At 42.5% G+C, this 25,794-nt stretch overlaps 1 protein-coding gene across 6 annotated transcripts in view; it reads right to left on the bottom strand.

Moving 5' to 3' along the window:
- Positions 1–25,491, bottom strand: part of ST3GAL6 (ST3 beta-galactoside alpha-2,3-sialyltransferase 6) — a 60,491-nt gene extending 35,000 nt beyond the window's left edge. The window contains exons 1-3 of one of the 6 annotated variants that reach the window (XM_044381359.3): positions 24,676–25,167; positions 15,949–16,125; positions 6,854–7,008 (exon numbers count right to left, since the gene is read on the bottom strand). The gene's annotated coding sequence lies outside the window, so the exon portion shown is untranslated. The other 5 variants (XM_026491891.4, XM_026491872.4, XM_026491901.4 and 2 more) reach the window with 5 other exon arrangements.
- Between the last annotated feature and the right edge of the window lie 303 nt (positions 25,492–25,794).

Consider the following 25,794-nt stretch of genomic DNA (forward strand, 5'->3'; position numbering starts at 1 on the left):
TACCAACATCCAGCTAGAACAAAGTGTGTTCAACAATTCTGGAATAATTGTTCTATTCACCAAGCACGAAAGCCCTGTGGGTATCTCAGGATCATACAACACGAAGGAACAAACACACTTTGTGTTCACTCTTCCAGATGCTGAGCACACAGACCCAGCCTGCCTGGCCTCTCCGTGACATTTCCTCTACAACCTGGCTGCGGACGCTCCCTAACGCCCCTCTGGTCAGTAGGCTCAGGCCCACCCAGGCTCTGGGACTGATCCTGGCCCAAGGAAAGGGAGCCTGAGGAGCCCTGGAGGAGCAGCTCAATAGTTTGGTCAGGTTCTGGCTCATTCCACGCTGACCTTTGCCATCTTCTTCACCAGGCCTGAGTCTGTTGCCGGCTCACTGGATGACATCCTTGTTTCCCAAAGTCTGCATTCTTCTCTCTCAGCCACCCCTGCAGCTCTGCAGCCAAACTTCCAACTTTTTGGTAACTTGGACCTGAAACCACGTCCCCATCTACTCTGTTCCTCATGCCCTCTGCCGCCTCAGTGACTGACAGTGACTGCTCTTCCACTCCTTGGTCTCGCCTCGCACGCCATGCACTGCTGCTCCACAGTCTTACCCAACAACCTGCGCCTTTGTGCGTATTAGATAAGAACATCCCCTCTGGCTCCCCTCATCACGTACGCACAGATCTTGGCATGGGCAGGATTTCACCCACAACCTTCCCCTTAGGCAGGTGCCCCTGTTCCTGGCTCACCTCCGCAGCCTTACTGGGTGGCCCGGCTGGCAGCCGGTGTCCAGCCCTCAGAGAGCTCCTTCTCCACACAGGTCTCTACCAGTCCCCAGCTCACACTGACACACGCCAGACTGTGTGAACTTGGCCAACAAATCCTACATCCTGCTGCTTTCCTCTTTGTATTTATTGCTCAGTTTATGGCTATTCTGTCATCACATGCCCATGTGAGCATTAGCTCCAGGTCTAGCTATGTAGTAATGTCTAGATTTTTTGGTCCAGCCCCATAGGTCCCCTAAGCCTCCTAGACCTAGCCATCTCCATATAGCCCAAGCCTCAATGGAGACTATGTAAAGGGCTCATTCCTCTTTAACTCATTTACCACCTCTTTTTAAAGTATGGTCCTTATTACTAATTGGATGTAATGTGTCTGGTAGCCTCATTAACATAAAAGGAACTCCACCCTTTGGTGCTGATGATCCTGTAAATAATAACACAGTTTATTAAGTACTCACTAAATACCCAACAGTGCACTAAGCCCTTTTCACACATGATGATGAAAGCAAGTAGAGTATCCCCATGCTGGAGACGCTAAATTACCAGAGCAGTGGCCAGAACTCAAACTCAGATCTGAGTTTAATTGCACATTATGGAAAACTTTTAAATTGTACATATGGGAAACTATAATCACCTTTTTAAAAAACTATTATATCATGAACTTTATATTCACTTAATACCTCTTTTAAAGTAAAAAAGGGGAATGATACACATTAAATATATGCATTTATTAAAATACACTTAGAAACATTATAATATGAAAAAATGTTTATAATTTTAAAAAATAAATCTTAAGGACTCAGTACTCTGATGAGATTTCTGCTAGAAGGACCTGAAAATTCTCAGTAGGCCATAATTAAAGAATAAAGAGTAGCACATACAAAATTAATATGCTATATTATACCTGAAAAAGTGAAGTTCAAATCTGAAATGCTGAGTTGCTGCTATCTGATACAAATTAAGCGGGGAAAACATCGGACATTACTGAATAAATAGAGAATTTGATTTACGCACCATCCCCCTTTCCCAAATAATTGTCTAGTTTCAACAAACTGGACCACCTGTATACATCCTGGCTGATTCCTAAATACATAGTTTTTTCATTCTGCATGGCAAAAGGAGAACATGGATAATTAACTTTCTCTCCTCCTCCCCCAATTCTTTGGCTAATACAATGATAGGCAGCTAGGTCTACTATACACACACTCTTCTTTCAGTCTTTCAAGAAAGCCACTGCTTTTGCCAGATTTCATCCTTAGCATATGTGGACAGATCTTTTTACCTAATTAAAGCTAAGCTTTCCCTGCCAAAGCAGATGACCAAGTCCTCTCCTGAAAACTGGGTGTGCTTACTGCAAAGAATATAAAAAGGACAGAAATGACTTTTCAGCAGAATTTTGTTTTTTAATAGCACAGTGGGACACACTGAAATCATTCAGCTAATAGCATACTATACTGGATGCTAAAAATATATGAACTCAAGTTCCTGTTTTCCAAGATCGCTCTCTTCAGACTCAGCTACATTGAAATACACAAAGAAGCTTTTAAGGGAACTTCTTACGTTCCTACTGTTTATTCATATTTTCTCCTAGAGACTCATTCCTTCTCCCAGAGTGGAAATTTTCTCTATTTCCCAATTTTAATACCCCACTAGTAAGATAACCTCCAAGGAGTATTAGATGGTTAACAGGTTAATGATTGTGGCTGATTTTTTAAATTAACTTTGAGATAAAATTTTTATACAATAAAATTCACTTTAGGTGCACAATTTGATGAGTTTTGACAAATGTATACAGTCATGTAACAACTACTAAAATCATACTAAACATTTCCAGCACCACAACCCCCCCCCCCCAAGTTCCCATGTTCCTCCTTAACGGCCAATTCCCTTTCCCCCACTTCCTGGCTCCTGATCTGTTTATCGCTATACTTGGGCTTTTTCTAAAAGTTCATTTAAATAGAAGCATATGGTAAGTATCTTATTTCTAGCTTATTTCAATTACTATAAATGCTTTTGAAAAAAATGTCCATGTTGTTGCTTGTATCAGGACTTCACTCCTTTTTACAGTTAAGTAGAATTCCATTGTATGCCTATACCACAATTACTTATCAATTCACCATCTAACAGACATTTGGCTCTTTTTGGGTTTTGTTGTTGTTACTGTTAGCAGCGCTACATTAAACATTCAAGTACAAGTCTTTGGATAAGCATGGGTCATACAGTAAATGTATGTTTAACTTTATGCAAACACTTTGTATTATATTCTGGTGCCTATTCCTGAACACAGTTGCTTCAATTCCTCAAAGAAAAAACAAAAAACCCTCCACCCATAATAATTCAAGTTACTGATGCCACTGAACAATTTGAATCACTGACAGAAGAACTAATACATCTGTTACTATCCAGCGCTCATCATGGATGTGTACTCCCCCAGCTGAGAAACAGAGCTTACAGGCTGTGGAGGGAACTGTTACACGGTTTCTAAATATATAGGCCTATCTGTTGGGAGACCTGAAAAATATTTTGACTCCTGCTGTTCAAAGTGGAGTCCGCGGACCAGCAGTATTGGCATCACTTGGGAACTTGGTAGAAATGCAGAACCACAGCTTCAAACCCTTGATCCACTGCATCAAACTGGCACTTTAACAAGACCCCCCAGGTGATCTGTGTGTTTGAGAAGTATTGATGGAGATGGTCAGGGAAAGAGAAATTATATCCGGGAGGGTCAGGGCTTCACAACAAAGGTTTTTGAGAGGAACCAGAAGCTCATTCTAAGTTCCTCACTATCTCCTTTAAAAAAAAGTCTTTTCAATTTTCCAATCAACAGAATTTTCTCTGAAGAAACCAGATTCTCTCTGAAATAAGGGGCTTTGAGAAGAATTTCCCTCACATTCCAGGGAATATTTGTGGTCACCTTGTAAATTCCCTAAACATTTTCATTCCTATATCGTTTTCAGTCTTATCCTTCCACTTGCTACCACTATCACCACGATACTCCTGGTATTTTAGGAGGAAACACCCCTCTCGTTGTATCTACAGGACACACATTTCACTCTGCATTGCCTAAAATGGTCAACTGCATCACCAGGCAAACCTTTACAACAGCATTCCCAATTACTGTTGTTCCCAGCTTGAACCCCGGAATTACCGACCTCAGAGCTGGGAAGAGCTCATGGCACTTTGACAGAGAAAGGTCTTACGTCACCATATTATAGAAGAGACAGCCAGGATTTAGAAAAATTTAAAAACTTGCCAAAGGGGCTCTCACTCACAAGTAGCAGAGTCCGTGGCACAGAAGCACATTTTTATGCAGACTTTCCTCCAGCACAGTTCCAGTCTCATGGTGGGGGGCACAGTAATAACCCACTAGTCTTGGTTTTGTTCTAGTCCTCTTCAACCTCCACGGTTCTCAATTCCCAAGCCACCTCCCTTGGGTGGCACTTCACTGGCCTGGGTCTCACTCCTCTAACTTCTCTGCCTACGTTTCTAGGTCTCTTCCTCCTGGGCACACGTAATGTGGGCGTGCTCAAGCTCTTATCTTAGTTAATGCTAGTTCCTAAACCCATGTGCCCATTTCTTCTCAGCTTCTAGCAATGATCTCTAATCTCTCTTCTCTTTAAACCAGCCCACACGCTGCACCTGGAGCCAAATCCTCAAAGCCCAGCTCTCCTTTGTCACCCACTCCACGGGGAAACCATCAGTGGCTTCCCACCATCTGCCAAAGAAACAGAAAATCACTTCGGCTGGCATGTCGGACTTCTATAATTTGGTCCTTCCGTCGTCTTCTCTTCCTCTCCATGCAATTTATTCTTTGCAGGTAGCAGCATAATGAGGTGTTAAGGTTGCCTGCATGGCAATCCGACCCTGGGGGTTTGAGTCTCAGCTCTACGTATCTGACCAGTTATAGGACCCTGGGAAGTTGCTTAACCTCTTCATAACTCAGTGTTCTCGGCTGTAAGATGGGAATAATACCACCCAACAGAGCTATGGCAAGTAGTAAATATAAAGCACTTGGGTAAGTCGGGCACACGGTAAGGACTCTCCTAATCTTGTTCTCATTCTACTTTTAAAACTAGTGAAATATTGGCTGCCCACAGATCAAGCCCTTACTAAAAAAATGAACTTTGTAACATCCTGGCAAAGACCCTAAAGAACGAATGATGTTGTACTAATAATAGCCTCAGAAAATGAAGCTTCCATTACTATGCTAGCTCTTTCTGCACATTCATTTCAACATTTCAAAGTATCCATGATAGGAAGACTTACTCATCTGCTTCTGAATAAAAAATGAAAGGGCTGGTTCAAGGCAGTAGCAATCCATCAGCAAAACTCATGTTAGAATTAGACCCTATTTCTGGCTAGAGAAGCTACATCTTTTTATGCTTTTCATAATAAAACTGCTCTAGAGTTTTAGTAAAAAACAACCTAGACTTGTAATTAGCATATCAAATTTATGTCTTGAAGCAAGAAATAAAATCAAGAACTCTGGAAATAATTTGAGTGGACAAAAAGTTTCATCTTACACCATTATACTACTGAGAAGGATTCAAACATTGTGTTCTCGATTCAGAAAAAAATAGCAGGGTCAATCAGCAATGTCTAACAAGGTGAGGGTGAGGAGCTGAGTGTCTGTTAGCCTTAGAGAACGGGAGCAGAAAACGAAACACTGCAACAGATGGCAATAAAAACAGTTTAAATGTTCTGAACGCTTACATAACAGAACTGCTCAAAGAGTCTACATATGTAATTCCTTTAATCCTCAAAATCCCCCTTTCTGTTGTCATCCCTGTCACACGGATGATGACACTAAAGCAGAGAGAAATTGTAACGTACCCAAGAATCCCCGGGGAGTAAGCGGCAGAGCTAGAATTCGAGCGCAGGCACACGCCAGAATCCATGCCCTTCACCATTATGCTATAAAGACTCAAAATAGTTGCGTCTGATGCCAGGAGATGTCAAGATTGGCAGGAAAGACAGTTCTACAAATCACCAAGATGATGACAGCCCAGATTCCATTAAATTAAGATACGTCGAGCAGTAAGAAACCTGCAGATCCAGCCCTAAGTCTGTGGTGTTCGAAAGTTTGCAAGCCCAGTGGCTCAGGACCCCGGGGAAGGGCTTTGAAACCACTCATGAATAATCTCTGTGTGAACAATGAAGAGCTCAGAAAAGTCCCAAGGACCAAATCCCAAAACCATTGTACATGTCCAAATTTGCCAGTACCACTAAGGCATTATGTTCTCAGCCAATGGGTGTCCTTCGCAAAAACGACTTTCAAACAAAACAGTAATGTAACAAATTTGCTCGAAAAATAACTTCTTTCTGATGAGCCTTCACAAATCAGAAAGACTGTATAGATGCACGGGTAAAATGTGGAACTGATTCCTGACGGACATGTGAGCTCCAGAGCTTTCTCAGAATAAATTTATGAAGTGGGGTTTTAAATTTGTACATGGGTTCCAGGAATGATAAGGAGAATAGGCCTAAAAATCATACAAGGTACTTTAATAAAATTATTATTTAATTTAAGGATGGAGAGGGAACTGAGTTCATTCTATTGAGAAAACAATGCCCAGAGAGGGCAAGCATCTTGCCCAAGGTTACACAGCTTATTAACAGTGGTTTCTACAATAGCTGTGATGCATGTAATGTTCTTACTCTTTCACTTCCATATTAGCTTAGAATAGTCCCAAAGAAGATCTATTCACACTGAGAATAAAACAAAAATTTAAGGGGCATTCAGCTGGCTTAATCAGAAGAGCATGCAACTCTTGATCCTGGGGTCATGAGTTCTAGCCCCACACTGGGTGTAGCAATTACTTAAATAAATAAACTTTAAAATAATAATAAAAGTATTTATAACTTCCATAGCTCAATTTTGGGATATGCTGACGAGTCACTGGTTACATTAAAAGTCTCAAGGGCCCTCTGGCCCCATGTTGAACTAGTAAGACATAAATTAATAGGCATTTTAAAGTCATTTGCTAGAGGTGGAAACGTTGTATAAGAACATTCCAAGTGTTCAAACTCACATCTAAGAAGCCTGAGGCAGTGGTAGTGTTGCCTTCTCTTACCTGCACTTTTAGGAATCTGTTTCCCAAAGGCTCCCGAAGGTGAGGGATGTGGTTAGGGTCCCAGAGGCCTGGGAGCCTGTCTGCTAAATTGTCGGAGCCCCTCCACTAGAAATAACCCAAGACAAAGGGCTGGGTTGCTTCGTTACTTGCAAGAGCTGAAAGAAAACACAAAGATAGTATGCTTATTAAGAATGGGCTCAACTGCCCAAGAAAAACCTTAAGCCATTAAAAAATGTTTAATAAATACATTATCTTAGTAAACTCACTTCTGACCCCTCCCAAAATGCTTGACAGAATGATGAAATCACCAAAAACAAAACAAAAATCCAAGAACAAAACCGGCAGCATATATTGCATTACTATAGTTCAAGGCTGGTTATCCACAGGGTCCAGCTCGGTCTCCTTGGGAGGAAAAAAAAAAAAAAAAACAACCCATATCCAGTTCAATTAATCCAAAACAACCTGGTAATGAAAGAACCATCTGTCTTATTTTTCAGCTTCTCTCCACACATACACACAGCTTTATTGTTAAATGCAGAGGTGAGAGAGGGAGCTGTTGCTCTGAAAACCCTCCGAGGAGGAAGGGAAGGGAAACAGGAGAATGAGGAGGAGGTTAAGAAGAATGAAAATATCCAGAAGAAAGTGAGGGGAAAGGAAGCATGGAGAAATTACAAGAACAACTGGTTTAAGAATGTGCTGTGGGCTACCTTCTCAAAAAAATTTTGAAAAAAAAAATCCCAAACTGCTCTTGCTACAGCCTTTCTTACACAAGACATTGCGGTGTCTTGTGTAAGAAACAAACCAAAACATTGCACACTCTGCCCTTGTGCTAGTAGAAAATATTATTAAAAAAATTTTTTTTAGGAAACAAATATCAAAATATAAAACCAACAAAATATGGCAAATACTTTAAGAAGTCACTATGAACTCTAATGTCCTACAATAAGGAAATAATTGTACTTAGCTATTATGAAAATCATTTAATAACATGAAAAAATATTTAGATTCTATCAAGAAGGAAAAATTTGAGAAGCTGAGAACACGAAAATTATTTCTGTGTATAAGATGGATGTGCATGTGACACATTACTGAACGACACTAGAGAAAAATGAAATCCGCTGATCTGCTAAGTTGTGGGTTACAGGGAATTCTGGTTTTTGAAATTGAAAATTTATAAGACACAAAAAAACGCTTATTTCCACTTTTGAAATGCCAAGTAGTTGATGCATTTAGAAATTAGAAGAAAGGCAAAGTGGTGTTTTCTAGTAGCTTCTATTATAATGGAAGTCTCCACTGTGAAGCAGAATTTTGAGCCTAAGGAAATTATGGATAATTATACATTTGTGCCTCAGAATCATTCTCTCTAAATGCAAAGAAAGTACAGCTCCTGGGTTTCTATCATCTTCTGCCCACTAGTACTTATTACCAGCTGAAAGTAAAGGAGAAATCACAATTTTGAAGTTGGAAGGGTCCTTTAAAATGATCGAGTCTGAATACCTGGTAAAGAAACCCCAAGCAGTCTCATCAGGAACGCTGGGGGATGGGGACTTAGTTACACCTGGAGAAACTTAAATCAAGGCAGCAAACAAGATCACCCATTCTCATGTTTGAATGACCGTCATGAAGAAGAGGCATTAGCCTGGTTCTGAAGGCTTAGTGAGGTGGGGGGGGGGGGGGAGTAGGGGGGGTATAAGCCCAAACCAGTAAACGCAGTATTCAAGGAGTTAGGTTTGAGCTCAGTAAGAGAGAACCTGCTAATATTTGGGTTGCCGAAAGATAATACAGGTTGCATTATTGGCTAATGAGTCACTTGTTACTAAAGATACTCTGTTCTAAAAACCACTTGGGAAGCATTTGGACAGCAGTGCTTAACAAACTTAAATGTCCATTGGCATCACTCGAGCATCTCGTTAAACTGTGGCTTCTGATTCAGTAGGTCTGGGGTGGGGCCGGAGAATCCGCATGTCTAGCAAGCTGCCAGGTAATGTCAAGGCTGTGAGTCAAGATTGTCAAGAATGTGACTCGACTATAAGCCTTAGACTGTGATTTAAACCAGTGTTCCCCAAAGTGCACAGAGTCTTCTAACCATACGACTTCAAAAGGACTCTTCCACCTTGATTTGGGGGCAGATGACTAATAAATAGCGTAAGTGGTGATTAGCAGGATTTTGTGAGTCCACACATTCAAAATTCAAAGAAAGTTTGTATCTTGGTATCTTACAGGACCTGCCCCCATCATACTTTTGAACAATAATTAATTTTGCACAATTCTAAAGAAGAGATGTTTTACTTCCACTAAAAAAAAATGATGGTCATCCTCCAAGCTTGGCAAATATTTAAAAGCAAATAACTACATTGTAAATAAGCACTCAGCTTTCAAAAATGCAGTAACTTATGATTTCAGTATACAACAGCGAACAGAGAAGTAGAATGAAAGAAAATATAGCTATAAATTTTTCCCAGTGTTCTGTGGTATAAAATCGGGTGTCTCCAAAGGTGGGGAGGGGGTAAGTCTCCCAAGGCTACAATTTGTGGCCTTTTCAATGGAGGGCTTTGCATTATTTATCTAGCCCTGAAATTTCACTTCCCTACCATCCACCTGGGTCATAAAAATTCCTTCAGTGTTTGGAAAGTCCCTGTTTCGGCTCTGCTCCCCTATCAAATAAATCTGGACTTTAATCAGCTCGAAATCCTATGTGATGTCTTTCCTGGAGAAATGTGCTAATATCTGAACACAGACCTTCCTTAAATTTGAAAGCGTTCTTATGTTTCTCTCCCAGAGTAAATAAACCAACAACTAAGAGGGAACCAGTCTCCTGTCTTTCTTCTGACTCTGAAAGTCAGAGTTCGCTGTTTCAGTTTGCTTGAAAGTTATAAGTAGCATTCTATCTGATTGACAAAAGCCCTTTTTTTCAAGCTGCTTATTTACTTGTCAGTTAATTCTGAATGAACCTAGCTTATTCTGCTCCTCGGGAAGTAGCACCTGTTAATTCCTCTTTTGCTATAAAAGTGAGTTAACATGGGTAAGCCGTCAGATGAACCTGCACAAAATCTTAAGAGTAAAGTACTGGAAAATTTTCTGCTTTCCACAGCACATGAAAATATGTGATGATACTTATATTACTATCCATCAGATGATTCTCTAAAGCCAAACTACAAATACGATGCAAATCTTAATTTGGGGTATTTTATAATATTATTACAAGTAAACAAATACATGTGATAAGTATTTTTTTATGAAATCATATAATCCTAGATTTACTTTCTAATACTAGTAGGTTAATCCTTTTGGCAAAGTGAGTCAAATTGATTTCCTGATAAAATTAACTCTGAACGTTTCCACCATCTATAATAACTGTTGATTTCATCAATAAATAATTTCTCAATGCCTACTGTATACCAGACATTGTCCTAGGCACTAAAGATAAAGTAGTGAAGGAAAAAAAACCCAGATGACCAACCGGGAGAGAGGCAGATATTAGCAAGCAGTTCACAAGTAATTATTTGAAGTACAACTATGATATGGGTAGAAACTGACCCAGGTCCGGAAGGACAGGGAGCTTCTCTGAAGAGTCTGGGGGAATTCTCAGAGAACTCCACTGAAGAGTTAACCAGATGAAAGAGGGTGAAAATGAAAAACATTCCTGGCAGAGGAAAGAGCATTTGCAAAGATTCTTAGGTGAGAATGAAAACTTTACACAGAAGAACTGAGGCTGCTGATGGAGTAACGCTGGCAACGGTAACAGCTAATCTCGGCGGCATGCCTACTGCACGCGTGAGCTCCCAGTCCTCCCCAGCACCGCCCGGGCAATGTCACTCGAATTCTACAGCTAAGGCCACAGAAAGGCTTAGAGAGGTCAGCTTGCCCAGGATCTCAAAGCTGGAAGGTGGCAAGCCGCGGTCTCGTCTAGGGAATCTGCTGCCTGGGTGCTAACTCTGGACCCGTAAGCTGCGAGAACTTCCCAGGAGCAGGTGAACGTGGGCTTTCCTCACGTTCCAGATTCGTTCTGTCAACTTTCCTTTTCCACAGAATGGCACTGTGAAATAGAGATGTATTCGAATAGCTTCAGCCTCATTTCCAGAGTCTTGATAAACACACAGTTCCTGGTTGGAACCTATTTCGTTAGGAAATGTTACAAGGAATTTTTTTATTACAAAACATTAATGGAAGTCCATATGTTAATATAACAAATGCCCGTGAACCCATTAACTGAGATAACCATATCTTCTCAGGGACTTCTTTAAAATGCACATTTATGCTCCCCTTCCTGTCCCTGTTCCTCTTCTCCCAGGGACAACCACTATCATGAATTTGATAGAGAGCCAGTCCACTTTTTATTCGCAGGCATACGTACGTACGCACGCACACACACATTCATAAACATTATATGGCATATGATACTGTTCTAAGTAATGTTTAACATTTACATAACAAATTTATAACGTTCTGAAATTTGTGTTTTTCACTCGACACTTTCGATTCTGAGTTCCATCCATACTGATGTGATGCAGAAAGATCTGGCTCATTCTTTTCAAGTTCTGAGAATGTTCTATCGACCAAATATATCACAAAGTTATCCATTCCCTACTAGCAGACATTTAGGTTGCTTTCAGAGGATTGCTTATCTAAATGCCATTTCGGAGCCAAATCTCTTGTTTTTTTTTCCAATCTAGATAAAATATTTTACTGAGACAGTGAATCTTAGAAATTGCTAGAAATACTTCAAAATTGAAATTTCCAGGGTGCCTGGGTGGCTCAGGTGGTTAAGCGTCTGCCCTCAGCTCAGGTAATGATTTCCGGGTCCAGGGATCTCCCCCCCTCCCTCTGCCCCTCCCCACTCCTCATTCTCTCTCTTTCTCAAATAAATAAATAAAATATTCCTAAAAAATAAAATAAAATTGAAAATTTCCCTTTTAAATAGGGTTTTTCTCTAAAGAAAGAAATCTTTGATAATTCAAGTCATATAGAAACACCTAGATCATTAAAATACTGCAGCTCTCTGAAAAGGGGAAGTTAACAGTGTTTTAAATGAGAAAGTAAATTTCTAGTTAAGTTGAATCTATACTAATCCTGTTGAAAACAAAACATACTGAAGACTGAAGAGAAAGTAGGTGCAGAAAAGAGTCTGTTATCTTACAACCACTTTCTCTTTCTGGGCAACCACACTCAGAAAAATCAGAGCATTTGAGCAAGCAGATAAACAAAACAAACATTTCTCTGGAATGCTCTGTTCTGTGCTTTGGCCAGAAAATAATCCAAGGCACAACCACACACAAAGATAACCAAATCTTTCTTTAGACTCAAGGGACTGGCAACTGCCTACTATGTGCCGGAGTCAATGTTTGCTAAAGAAGACCCTTAAACAAAGCAATAAAACGATCTTGAAGTCGTTAGGCCTATAAACAGTGGGACTGAAAACAATCATCGACTGACATTAATGGAACTTTTCAAAGGACACTGTAGCAAGTTTTACTATAAAGTGTAAACTAAAATCAACTCCACAAATCCGTGAAGACCCATCTATGGGATTCCTACACCTTTAACATTGTTTCCTATAAAGAAGATTTCTGGGAAAGCCTCCAAAGGCCGATGTTTTAAAATATGGGTAACTGTTTACTAATAGCTGCATTCTTCATGCTAGAAGACAACTTAGTCCAGAAAATGCAAAAGGGAATTTGAAGAAGGGCATTTGTCCTTAGAAGGAAAGGGAAGTAAAGTCTCCTAGCAGGTTTCCGAAGAAGGGTACACCACCCTCATGTAGGTAAATAGAAGAAGAAATCTGGATTTCCAATGAAAGAAGTAACTCCATCACATTGGGGGTCCCAATGGATTCAGACTGTGTGGCCCCATTTTCACACAAGCCAAATGTCTTAGCACGTTCCATAGGCAAGTCAAGGAGATATCACTTCTAGATCCCTGGACTCCAGCCCAAGAAATGTTACTGAGCTTAGGAAAACCCTTCCAGGCTTCCGGAGGTGGCCCTGAACCCAACTGAAATTTATCCTACCAGCAGTTCAATAAAATAACGGGCCAAGAGGCAGCTTCCTCATTCATTCATCTATCTGTCCATCCATCACAGGTATTTATTACTCAGACATCCCATGGCACGAGATCTCACAGTGTAAGGGTATCTGGGCCAAGAAAGCAAACCCCTACAGTCACAATTTTAAACACAGACAAACATACCAAACATAACCTTCTGCCTCATTCTAACCTCTTACCTACAGATTCAAAGTGCACATTTTATCAGTTTTCATCACACAATATGTGTATCGTGCAGAATACATGATTAGCCCCAAACCTACAATTTTGTTTTGCATTCCCCCTCAAAGGGCAAAATAGAAATAAATAGTATAAACAGTAGGAACCAGAAGTTGAAAGAGACTCAGCATAAGTATAAGGCATCACAGATAGACCAGAAACCAAAAGTAGGATCACTTGAACTTTTGAAACTCCCCCCCACATCTGATGATTTTTAAAAATGTCCTGAAGACCTCCCCATAGTTAGTAGCAGTAAGGAATGACTTCTGGACAGAAAGGAAGGGGTATATGCTACGGACATATGAGGCTAAGGGACAGTCTGTGCTACGAGCAGTTAAGTAAGGCAAAAGCCACCGAGTCCCTAGGTTCCCAAGCAAGGCTACAAACGAAGAGAACAGGAAGTGGCCCAAGTCTGTGGGTCCCACCCTGGGGACCTCACAACAGTACAGTCCTTGTAGTTTCCCTAACACCAGAAACTCAGCCCGGAATAAAAAATAGGTAAGTTGTAAGGCAGACTAAAACGAATCCTTTGCTAAAGGAAGTACTCTGTTGTCCAGTATGTTTTGCGTAGTTTCTTATTACTTACTAAAGCCTAATTGTTGGGCTGCTTTTTGAGCTGAGGGCTTTTTTATTTTCTCAAATGAGAACTGGTCTTTGATATCTCTAAGGTCAGCAAAATGAAACCTTAATTTACAGCATGCCATACTATTTGAAAATAGAGATTTCATTTAAAGAATAAAGTTTGGGTTGGTTGGTTGGTTTCCCTATCAAGGACCAGAGGAACCGGGGAAAACTGGCTGGAGGATGCGGCCCGGGCCTGGGTGTGGTAGGACGGGTAAGGACTCCTCAGCAAAGGCCCGGCAGGCAATGACGGGAAAGCTCTATGTTTGTTTCCCAGGGCTTCAAGCACAAAGTACCACAAATAGGGTAGCTTCTGATGACAGAAGGTTATTGTCTCATAGTTCTGGAGGCTAGAACTCCAGGGTGTCGGCAGGGCCGTGCTCCCTCTGAAACCTGTAGCAGAGAAATCCTTCCTTGCTTCTTTCTAGCTCCTGGGGGTTGCTAACACTCCTTGGCATTCCCCGGCTTATAGATGCGTCATTCCAACCACTGTCTCCATGCGGTGTTATCCCTGTGCCTCTGTCTTCACACGGGTGCTTCTTACAAGGACACCAGTCATACTGGACTAGCAGCCCATGCTACTCCAGCATGACCTCATCTCAACTAATTGCATCTGAAATGACCCTATTTGCAAATGAGGTCCCAACCTCAGGTACTGGGATTTAGGACTTCAACGTGTCTTTTTCTGAGGGCCACAATTCAACCTAGAACATTCTTCCTGACATGCCCAGTCCTCACTCTCAGCCAGAAGGACTCTGGTGCTCTAGAGCTCTTTAGAATACCTGGGTGTTAATTCAAGTTAAAGAGAAACAAACAGAAAAGATTACCCTTCGGTAGTGAAAGTCAGAACAGTGATTACGTTTAAGGAGGAGAGTGGTGACAGGGTGGGAGCCCTGGAGGGCAGGCAGTGCCCTAGCTCTTCATCCAGAGGCATGTGACATGGGGAGGGGGGGCTCGCTGGGAAGAAATGCAGGAAACTACACTTACACGGTTTTGTACTCCGCTGTATGTCCGATATATTTCCATGAAAACATTACTTTAAAAAAATTAAAGAAATTGGAGCTGTCCAAGAAAATAGAGGTCTTAGCAACCTAAGCAGAGCCTCAGAGAGGGGCACTGTCTGGGAGAAGCCACAACCCAAGCGTTAGCCACTTGAGTGACCAGTTTACCTGAGATGTTCAACTCCTAGGAGCAGGTGTGTAACCAGAAATGCTCAAGTAATTTACTTAAGATGAGAAGAATGCGAAGGCCAAGGAATCACATATTTGAACTGGCAGATTGGAAACTCCTATATATGAGTGATAATTAAAAATTTTGTTTGATTAGCAGAGACCCATTATAAGTCATAAGGCTACATCCCCCCCTCAGCAGTGCTGGAAACATGCTAGGGCACTTTTTGCTTTGCCCTCTGTTTTCCTACCCTCCTTGCAGACCTCTCCCACACATTCCATTTTCAGGCTAATTACAGTTCAAGTAAGTTCCAAAGTTTTTTCTTTCACATCTCATTCTTCTCTGGGAATTTTAAACTCTTGTGGTTAGGGTGTTCTGGGTCCGATTGCTTAATCTCCAAGCAAGAGAAATCAACACCAAAGGACAGAGTTAAAGTGCTGGACACCACTCAGACTTAGCGGAAAACATATTTTTGGAGTAAAAACACAGCATGCAATTACAGAAAATGAAGCTATGAACAGAAGCACTGGGCTTTCTGTTGTGTAAAATGTATTAAGGAGGAACCGAAAGTTTCAAGGCTAGGAAGTTGTAGTGATCCTCTTAACTCTTCTCCCTGGGTGTCTCTGTCCCACTGAAGCCCATCCCTATTCTCAATTTGCAAATAGAATCCCATGCTTCAGAAGTCTCAAATGACATTTAATATTTCTATGTTTGAAATACCTGGACTATTAAAAATGAGAGCTCCAACACCAATTACCCATCACCATTACTAATGTTTTCATCATTTTCTCATGAAAGCAGCAAATGGAAGAGATGTACTCCATGCCACATGTACAATCCAAATCCAGTATTAGAAGCAATGTGAACCATTTGCCTATTATAAATTGTCCATATAGACCTACATTCCCCAAGTGCGCGACCTCTTAGGAGATGCAAACATCCTAGGCCATAGGTCTGAGTCTGACTGAGCTGACGCCTATGTTCTCTCCTGGTGCATCTCCTAAAATGCTTCACTTTGAACACCATGGTCGAAAAGCACTAACCTTTGCACAGTTCTTAGTCATTCTCAATACTGTTTCATGCTTCAGCACCTTTGACCGCACTGTTTGCACCTTCTGGAATGTTCTCTTCACCTTCCCAACAGTCCCTCTCCCCACCATAGCTCAGAATCATCTTTTGTATTCTGCTCTTCAGGGAGGACTTCACTTTCTACCTTCACTCTGCATTCGGATGAGGACAGAGGAGAGACTAAGAAAGAAAGCACAGGTAACGCTGTTTCAAGAATAAGATAACTATCATACTTTTTAAACCACCTAAAAAAATTCAGGCTAAAAGATGTTGAGATTTTTAGTGGGCATCTGAATAGAGCAGTTTTTACTTCTTAAATTTATTGTTTATTGTGAAAAACTCCTAGTGCTACTCAACCAACAGATTTTCATTCCCAATTCCACCCAAAGCCCGTATGCCTGCATGTGCGTGCACGCGGGGGCACACGCGTGTGCACACACATACACTGCATTCCTCCATGTGACTTTAGATCCCTAGATAATAAACAGCACAGCACCTGGCACATCATAGGTGCCCAAACATTGGCTCCTGTTCACCGAAGAATAAAGAAATACAACAACATGAGTACATCAATAAAGTCCAAAGTGAAGCCAGGTGCTAAGATGAAACAGACTTAAGGAAAAATTAGAGCTCGATGAGGCCAAGCAGAAAGTCTTTCTGGAGAAAGTTAATTTTTAACAATTTGAGGAAGAATAGAATTGTAATAATAGCTATCATTATAGAGTTTTAACAATAATAACGGTAAGTAATACAGATTAAATGGTATTTGGCAGAAACTATGCTGACCTATTTATGTGTGTTTTCTTTTATTGCAATAATGTGATATGGCCCTTACGTCAAGTTTATAAACAAGGGAAGTGATGCTCAGAGTCATTAGGCAACTTGTGCAAAGTCACGCAGTTATAAGCCATGAAGCTAGAAAACGAACACAGGATATCCTCTGGCCTGTGGGGGAAGTGTGGGGTGGAAGGGGAAAGGCATTAAGTAGCAACAGACCATCTCAAGCGAAAGCACTGGAAGGCCGGCAGTGACTACAGGTTCCAATGGGAGAATAAAATGAAAGGTAGCATCGTGAGATAACAGAAAACTTCAAAGACCAGTTGGAGAAATTCTCTGGATTTCTGAGTAGAAAAAATTTCCATAATGAAAACCATGCTTCAAGGATGTTATCATAAAAGGTACATGGACAGGAATATTGGTGGTCACAGGTAGAGAGCTTAGATAGAAGATTAAGAATATTATTGTATCATTTTATGGTTAGAGCAGAAGACCCCTACCCACCAAAGCTGTGAAAACATTTTTTTTTTTTTTTTTTTTTTTTTGGCAATAGGTGGACCAGATTTGTCCTCCAAACAACTCAGTGTCTGGAAACATATATAGGTACTTCATGACCAGAAAGCATGCCTCCCTCTTAATAGCCTGCTTATCAAAATATCCAATTATTTCTAATTTATTTGTAGCAAAGCTGGAATCAAACAAGAGTAATTAGCTAAACTACTTTTACCTAAAATATTGGCATATACCTAAATTTGACATTTACCTAAAATATTGGCTCCAAATATCAAAAGTAATTTGAAAGAAGTGTCCTTTATCTCACAAACATCATTTACATTTACAACAGAAAGTTCTTTTAACTTTCAAGTCTATCAGTTAAATAAAATTATAAATTAATTGTTGTTGCTAAAAAGCTATTGAATATCCTTTCATGTCCTAGTTGAAGGCCTGGATTATCATTTCATTGCTCTTATCTAAATGCAACTGGATAACCCATTTTCAACTTGTTAATACAGCTATAAATTATCCATTAAAATGTCTGGGAATTTTTTTTTTAAATCTCTACCTTTTTATGCTTTGGCTCCATGCTAAACACAGAAAATGTACACATTCCCTCATATTTGCCTCCTCTACCCTTTCATAAACAACTCTTCTATACTAAAGGATTGCCCAAGATTTTAATAAAAGCATTTAATTTTGTTTCATATATTTTCTTTGTATTAGTTTATCTTAAAAACACGTTTAATTTTAATAAAAGTGGCACCTTCTGCAGTGCTTGCCTAAATATTTGCAATAGAATATTTTCTAAGAAGAAAATTCCACCAACTGTCAGGAACAAAGGACTGATAACCTCTCTGAGGACTAAAATCTGATGGGGTGGGGGGAGCAGACTCCATAGAAACAGCTCGAAAACAAGAAGGCTGTGTTTATACAGCATTATGTGTTTGTGGGACAGAAAATATAAAAGGCAAAACCTCTAAATATTTAGGATTTTAAAAATATGAATACAGAATACCTCTATTAACCAAAACGGTGCTCTGGAAGACATCATTCTCTGTGAGAAACTTTGTCACTATGAGTCTCAGCAGGAGCCCCTAGCTGGCCCCTGTGACGAACCACAGCCCCTCAGTTCTTGCTCCCCAGCTCTTCTTCCCATTCCTCCCAGCTCTGGCAGTCTTGATGAAGGGAACTTTTCATCCCCCACGGCATTTATATGTATCTCATTTAACTAGGTTAAATGATTCTTATTCTTATTAGATAAGAATCTAAGAAAGTTTACAATAAATGTTGGCACTTGAGCAATACATGTCTCTGCCTACCAAAGTGCCTGAAACTGTGGACTTAAAGATGTACTATTAAAGAGGGAAATGACTTTATTATTCACATCTTTGGCACACACATTTATTTCCTCAGTAATATGACCACAGACCTGACCCAACTCAAATCGTCATAAATTATGAATTATGAAACTGTACTGAAAGTTTACTGGGGCGCCTGGCTGGCTCAGTTGATTGAACACGCGACTCTTGCTCTTGGGGTCGTGACTTAAAGCCCATGTGTGGCTTAGAGCTTACTTAAAAACAGAAAGAAAAGAAAAGAAAAAAGAAAGGGAAAGAAAAAGGAAGGAAGAGAGAGAAAGAGGGAGCAGGAAGGGAGGAAAGAAAAAAGAAGAAAGTTTACTGTACATGGAAACAAATTTAAGACTATCCATCTGATGACATTTACATACTGGTCTCTTTCTGTCAACACAAGTACACTATAATATTTTCAAAAAGAAAAACCTTTTCAAAGCCAAAAGAGTTTTAATTAACATATAAATCCACAGGGATGAATTCATCTTTCACCTGCTTTCTCCAATGGGTAGTTTTTGAGATACCAAGTTGATAATCTTAATAGTTACAAAAAATGAATCATAATAGTTATAAAGATGTTACAACTGAGCTAATGTATTAACATTGTGAGTTAATCCAAGGACACTGATTGAGTCATTTGGCAAATGTTTGTTCTATCTGTAACACTGCACCAAGTACAGAAGACCAGGGGCGAACAGGACAAGATGTAATCATTGCCTTATTAGATAGAAAGGTATTCCAGATTTTAGCCCATCAGCCAGAAAAAAAAAAAAAAAAAAAAAAAAAAAAAAACAGATACAAAAAGTTTCAAGTGAGTTGTTCAAGTTACGTATATTAGTGTCATTAAGTATTTAAGTTAATAAACAGGGCATGTGGCTAAAGAATTTCAGTAACAATTTTCTAAGGAATGTACCAAGCTCCCCCAAAGGGTAATATACTGGTGATGAGGAGCTATCCTGGAGTCAAAGGATAATGGCTAAGAGGCTGGGGACTTGTTCATTTCTGATAAACCAGTGCTAGTAGAAGACACCAGCCTGGACATAAGCCTTCATGATTTAAGTATTACTCTAAAATCATTTACAAAGACCAATAGAAATGAAATTTCTCAGGCATAGGCTATTCCCATGACAAATATTACAAAAATCTTGCACATTTCCACTGAAACTGTACTCTAAAAAGCAAATAAACCTCCCATAACAGACTGCGTAGGCATCAGCCTGGGAGAGAAGGAGCAGGTATTCAGGAAAGGCAAGGCCTTTGGATTACTTAAATTTTCACCTCTTGTGACAATCATTGTCTTACAAAAGATATCAATTGCAATTGATTTGCCTAACTAACATAATTTTTAGTATCTAGTTTTAGATCTCACCAGCCAACCCAAAGACTTCTTAGAAATACCTAGAGGTCCAGTCTGGAGAGAGATTGAGAAATCAGAGCTAGTGATGCAGTCTTACGCATGAAGATGAAACTAAGTGAGTATATGGATTTATTTCAGAGGGTAAGAGGTCCAGCGTCTGGGGTCCTTTGAGCCCTGCTTCTCTGCATGGATGCCTGCGCCCTGGCCTGGGGTGAGGCAGGAGAAATCACTGAGGGCCAATTAAAAGACAGAAGTAAAGCTGAGTGAGGGTGAATGTGTGATTACGTGTGTGTGTGTATGACAGAGGGAGAGAGAGAAGTGGGAGGGGAGACAGGGAGAGAAAGTGAGAGACACAAACAGGAAAGCCCATGCCCAGTGGGTGAAGACTGATATAATCTCTAGTTAAAAATCTCTGGTGGCATCCCATTCTAATGAAAACAATTAAAGCTCCTTTCCAAAACTTGAAGGCTTCGCATCAATGGTCTCCCCCCCCATCTCCCTCACTGACTGCATCTTCTTCCCTTTTGCACTCCTCTCCACCTACAAGTTCTCCAAAGACCCCCCAATTCATTCATGCCTCAGGGCCTTTGCAGTTGCTGTTCCCTCTTCCTAGAAAGCTTTGCCTTCTGCTTTTCACTGGACAGCCACTTCTCATTCACATTTCAGTTCAAATACCACTTCCTCAGAGACGCTCTCCTATTGCTCTAAAGAAGCTCCCTCTCTAGCACGCCCTGAGGAGCACTGCCTTGTATCTGAAAGATAGTTCTCATTTATTCGTACCTTGTTTATTGACTCCATTCCCCACAAAAACATAAGGTCTATAAGAGCAGGAGCTCTGTCTATTTTGTTCAACACTGCATGCCCTTCCCCCATCTCCAGTACCTAGACTATCTCCCGTTACGTAGAGGATACTGAGTAAATATTAGCTGAAACTCACTTCCCACCTTAAGGATGCAGAAAGTCACTCAAGATTTACCAAAAAACCACTCTCTGCTCCCTTGCCACCCCTACCTTCCACCACGGTGACTGTGACCCACAGCCACACCAGCTCCAGGCCCTCTTCCACAACCTGCGGCAGCTCGCGTCCTTCGCAAGCATCTCCAGCTTCCTTGCCATGTCTTCTTCATCTGGAGGCTTCAGGCTCCTCATCTACAGATCTTTCCATTCCCAACCAGATAAAAGTAGGTCAAGGTTTAAAGGATCCTTCAAAGACCAGCATTACATGCCACTAAGCACACTGTGTCTTAAGTACGAGGGCAAAAAGAGAGAATGGGGAAGAACATCTTTTCACCCAGCTTTTCAGTGTTTGTGATTTAAAAAAAAAAAAAAATTCCCAAGGGCTGGGTGCTTTCCTGCCTCTCTTTCCCAGTGGTCCAAGAAGAGGAAAGCCCCTCCCTGGTCGGTGCAGAAGGCTGACAGTAAATGGTAAGCTAGCCAACCCCACTCCCCCACCTCCACCCGCCTCCCACCCCCGGTTAACAAAAAGTCTCCAAGAAGAGGAAATATGAGCATGGAACACAGACTCAGGTCCTACTGGTCCTTACTTTCTTTTGCCCTCAAACTCATCCCCAGAACCTTACCCCTTCTTAGCCTGACTGTATGGCAGCCAAGTTCCTGACCCGGTCTAAGACCCTACTGCTTATTCAGTGCTGGGAATCACCACCAGGGGAAAGAACGCCTGCTACCTCAGCAGGCGAGGGAACAGCGCTTCTGACATCCTACTGTAGAACCAGAAATACAGTTTCTTACTGACCCGCTGTGATGTCCAATGCATCCACTGGGTGCCGGACATCAAGCTTGCTCCAAATCAAAGACATTTTTTATTGAAGTATAATTAACATACGGTGTAATAACAAGTAGATTTTTATTTTCAACCCATAAAGGGTTCACCTGGAAATTCTGGTGTGTGCTGTTATCCACCATAGTCAGAATAGGGGAGGTTCATTTAAACTGTAAGAGTAGGGATGTACCCCTGGGAAGACTTCTTCCAGGCAAGAAGGCTGAGGAGGAACTTCAGTGAAAATATATTCAGAATGAAAAGAATTTTTAGAACACAATCCCTTGGAGATAACATATCCTCCTGAATTTGGCCAGACACAGCACACCAAAGATACAGAGAAGACAGAAGATACCTGACAAAAGTCGGAAGTTGTCAGAAGGAAAGAAAGACAAAGTACGCAGACCACCTGTTCCAGAAGCCCAGACTGAGGGGTAACTGAGAAAGTATATTCAGATCAGAGGATATAGACCTTGAGTGTGTGCAAGGCAAAGGTGAATGATGTGCACAGATAATGGAACAATCTGTGAGGAATGATTGCTATGCAGGTTCCTGGGATGGGGTTAAGGCAGAGGGTGAGCAGACATTCATGGGATCCATTCTAAGTCACTCACACCAGGGCAATCTTAGTTTAACTATAAAATGGGGCTAATTACTCCTGTCTCATACAGCTGGGGGGAAGATTTAATAAAATAACACATGTGAACACACGGGATCACAGTGGGTGCCACAGAAGTTTCGTGTTTTCCTTACCTCCTTGATAAGCATCACTGGACTGTAGATTCAATAACTATCTGGCCCCCGATCCTGGATGGAATCATTCCCACAGAAGCCAAGGGGTAATCTGCATGGCTAGCAGAGGCTGTTTATCAGAGACCTATGGGAAACGCGGCACATTTCGCCTCTCTCCTACAATATGCCACGTGATGTGGAACACAGAAGTACCTCCGACAGAGGAAAACAGCTGCCACTACGTTCTCGAATGAGATAATCTGAGAATTATAATTTTCTTGAGAATTATATTTTCACAAAAGACAGACTTATGTTTTGGTTTGTTTGTTTGTTTTTTCCCAACAGTATGCTTTCAATGGTATTCTTCTGGCAATTACTGTCTATTCCTTTCTGAGCCTCAAAGACTTTTATGGATTTGGGGCATAAGAACGAATTGAATATGTCCAACAAATCTACTGAAACGTGGTCTCATTTTATTGCATCTGTATAAGGAGACATACAATCTGGATTGTGACATTCAGGGACTATGGTAAAAATATCGCTCCAGGGAAGAAGCCCCACTGGGCAAGGAATGACAATCTTCTTCTCCACATAAACAATTAAGGAAGGCTCACCAAGCCGGATCAGGGTAATACAATCAGTCTCTGAAAAAGTTCTCTCCCTATAAACCGAAGTTGCTATTATCTCAAGTGTCCCTGAGTCAGGGCGCCTGGGTGGCTCAGCTGGTTAGGCGTCCCACTCTTGATCTCGGCTCAGGTCATGATCTCAGGGTCCAGAGATGGAGCCTGGTGTTGGGCTCTGTGTTCAGCAGGGCATCTGCCTGAAGATTTTCTCCCTTTGCCTGTCCCCTCCTCCCCCCACTTTCTCTCTCTGAAATGAGTAAAACTTTAAAAAAATAATAAAGTGTCTCTGAGGCAACGGGCCGTATCAGCCACTACAGACTACAAAACAATCTGAGTGTCTTTTTTGTGTATCTGGGTGTGAAAAGCAATCCTTGCATCAAAAACTAATGATGTACTGTATGGTGACTAACATGACATAATAAAAAATAAAAAAAAAAAAAAAAAAAGGAAAATAACCTGGCAGCCTGACCAGATCTTCCCAAATACTTAACATCCCCGTGTAAATAAAAAGATTGTGCCACCATCTGCAGTTAGGAGAGGAAGTTCGAAGACCGGAAAGTCAAACACCCACGCTAGCACAGTACCGGCAGCCATCAGAACCCTAAACATCAGTGTGAAAATGGGGCAAGAGCCAAGGAGGGCAAGGAGTTTCTGGCCCTCCCGCAGTTCCCTTAACTACCCACCTAATCAGAGTACTCAGATGCATGTGACTTTTCTGAGCTTAGAATCTGCGGTTTATGTGGTTTCTGCTGGCATCCGCGGATGTTATTCTCATCCACTCTCCCACATACAGTTTTTAAATATTACCTTTTAATAGCAAGCACCCCCCACCCCTCTCTCCCTATCCCTTCTACTGAAGATCCTATAAGGTGTTTGGGGTTTGTTTTTAGTTTCTAGAAATCACCTACAGATTTTCTTTTAAGCCAAAATAACAGCACAGTAGAAAGAGGCTGAGATCTCCAGAGAACCCTGGAACAAGGGCCTCAAAATCACAAGTTGCTAATTTTTTATCTTGAAAACTAACCGCAGCCCAAACCCTGCGAGTTTCTCACCACCGCTCTTTCCCCCAAACTGCCTCGGTGCTTGTTTTGTTAGGTCTAGTTCTACTGTGGCGGGAAGGAAGGTTTCGTGGAAATGTTTAAAGACGAGAACCTTCCAGACCTCTAGCTCCCGTTCGCATATAGACCCTTTTACGAAACAAAGGTGAGCAAGGAGCCCCCACCCTTGTCGGCACGCGAGTGCCCAGGCTCCCTCTTCATTAGAGAAAAGCGGGTCCCAAAGCAGGTCCTCTCGACTCGCAGCGCCCCTCCTCCCGCCTTGGGGGTCCGAGCGCCCAGCAGCTCCTCTCCGCCGCGGGTGCGCCCCCAGCCCCTAAACGCGGGGGCGAGCGCAAGCGACGCTGCCGGGGCTGGGAGGGTGCGCAGAGGAGCTGTCGGTTCAGCGTGCCCCCGACCCGCGACGCTCAGCCTCAGGCTGCACAGACCCCTGGCCGCCCCAGCCAGGGTCGGGAACTCGGTCTCCCCGACCCCCAGTCACCCTCACCCGGTCAATGCAAACCCGCCGGGAAGCCGGCGGGAGAGAGTTACCGGCCAAGGCCCAGGAGCGAAGACCGCAGACGCGTACGGGGCTCGGCGGCTGGAGGCCCGCTGCTCTCCGCCCGCCGCCGCTCGCTCCAGCCGGCTGCTGCTGCTCCCGCGGCGCCTGCCGCATCGGGCCACGGAAGCCCGAGGCCGGCGGAAACCGGAGGAAGGTGGCCCGGGTCAGGGGCGGCGCGGGCACGATTCCTTCTCCACCGACCAGGCGGAGGAGCCGCGGAAGGCGAGGCGCGGCGCAGCGCCACCCGGAGTCCGACGCGCCCGGCACCCCGACGCGCCCGGCACCCCGTGCGCTGCCCTGCGCGCCCGGGTCCGGATCCTAGGCGACTGCGCCGAGCGCCTCCGGAGCAGCGGGGAAGCTCCTCCTGCTCGGCTGCTGGCGCCAGACGCGCGGTGACCACCGCCGCCGCCAAGTTCACGGAGGAAGGTGCAATGCAGAGGGAGACTGGGGGGGCTCCGCGTCCCCGGAGCAGGGAGGCCGGAGCGCAGCCGAGCCCGTACCTTTCGGGCTGGGCGGACACCAGTAGCGCGCCCTTCCCGGGAGTCCCGGACAGGAAAATCACCACGAAGGGAGGGCCGGGGAAAAGCAGCGGGTGGCTTCAGGACAAGGTAGGAGGATCGAGTTCCACAGCCAAGAAGACACTCCCATGCCGCCTTGGTTTGTTTGGAAAGCTGCAGGGGCGAAAGTGTGGGGTGGCCAGGGTACTCCCCCTCCCCGCCGGGCTGGCGGGCAGCAGAAGTAAACACATTTGCTTGGCGCACCGGGGACTTCTGTGACACCGACTGAGGCAGGCGGCTTGGTCCCTCGCAGAAGGGGGGAGGGGGGTGTACTGAGCGTCGGAATTCCTAGGCTCCGCCTTCCAAGGACAAATGTGTTAGTGCTTTTTGTCTTTTGGAGGAGAAGAACGAAGATGGGACGTGCATTTTCTTTCTTGTTAAAGTAGCTCTCTTGAGAAAAGCATAAATTAATAAAGTCCTCATACTTGGATGGCTCTGAATACTTTTTATATTTCAGTGTTTGTGAAATAATTCATTGTCTAGCAACCTTCAGCTAATAGCTCCAGCCTTCGGACATGAGCGTTGTAATCACATGCCATCAAATGACCCCAG

Source organism: Ursus arctos, unplaced genomic scaffold (genome assembly GCF_023065955.2).
Source record: "Ursus arctos isolate Adak ecotype North America unplaced genomic scaffold, UrsArc2.0 scaffold_4, whole genome shotgun sequence".
In the NCBI taxonomy this organism is placed as follows: Eukaryota; Metazoa; Chordata; class Mammalia; order Carnivora; family Ursidae; genus Ursus; species Ursus arctos.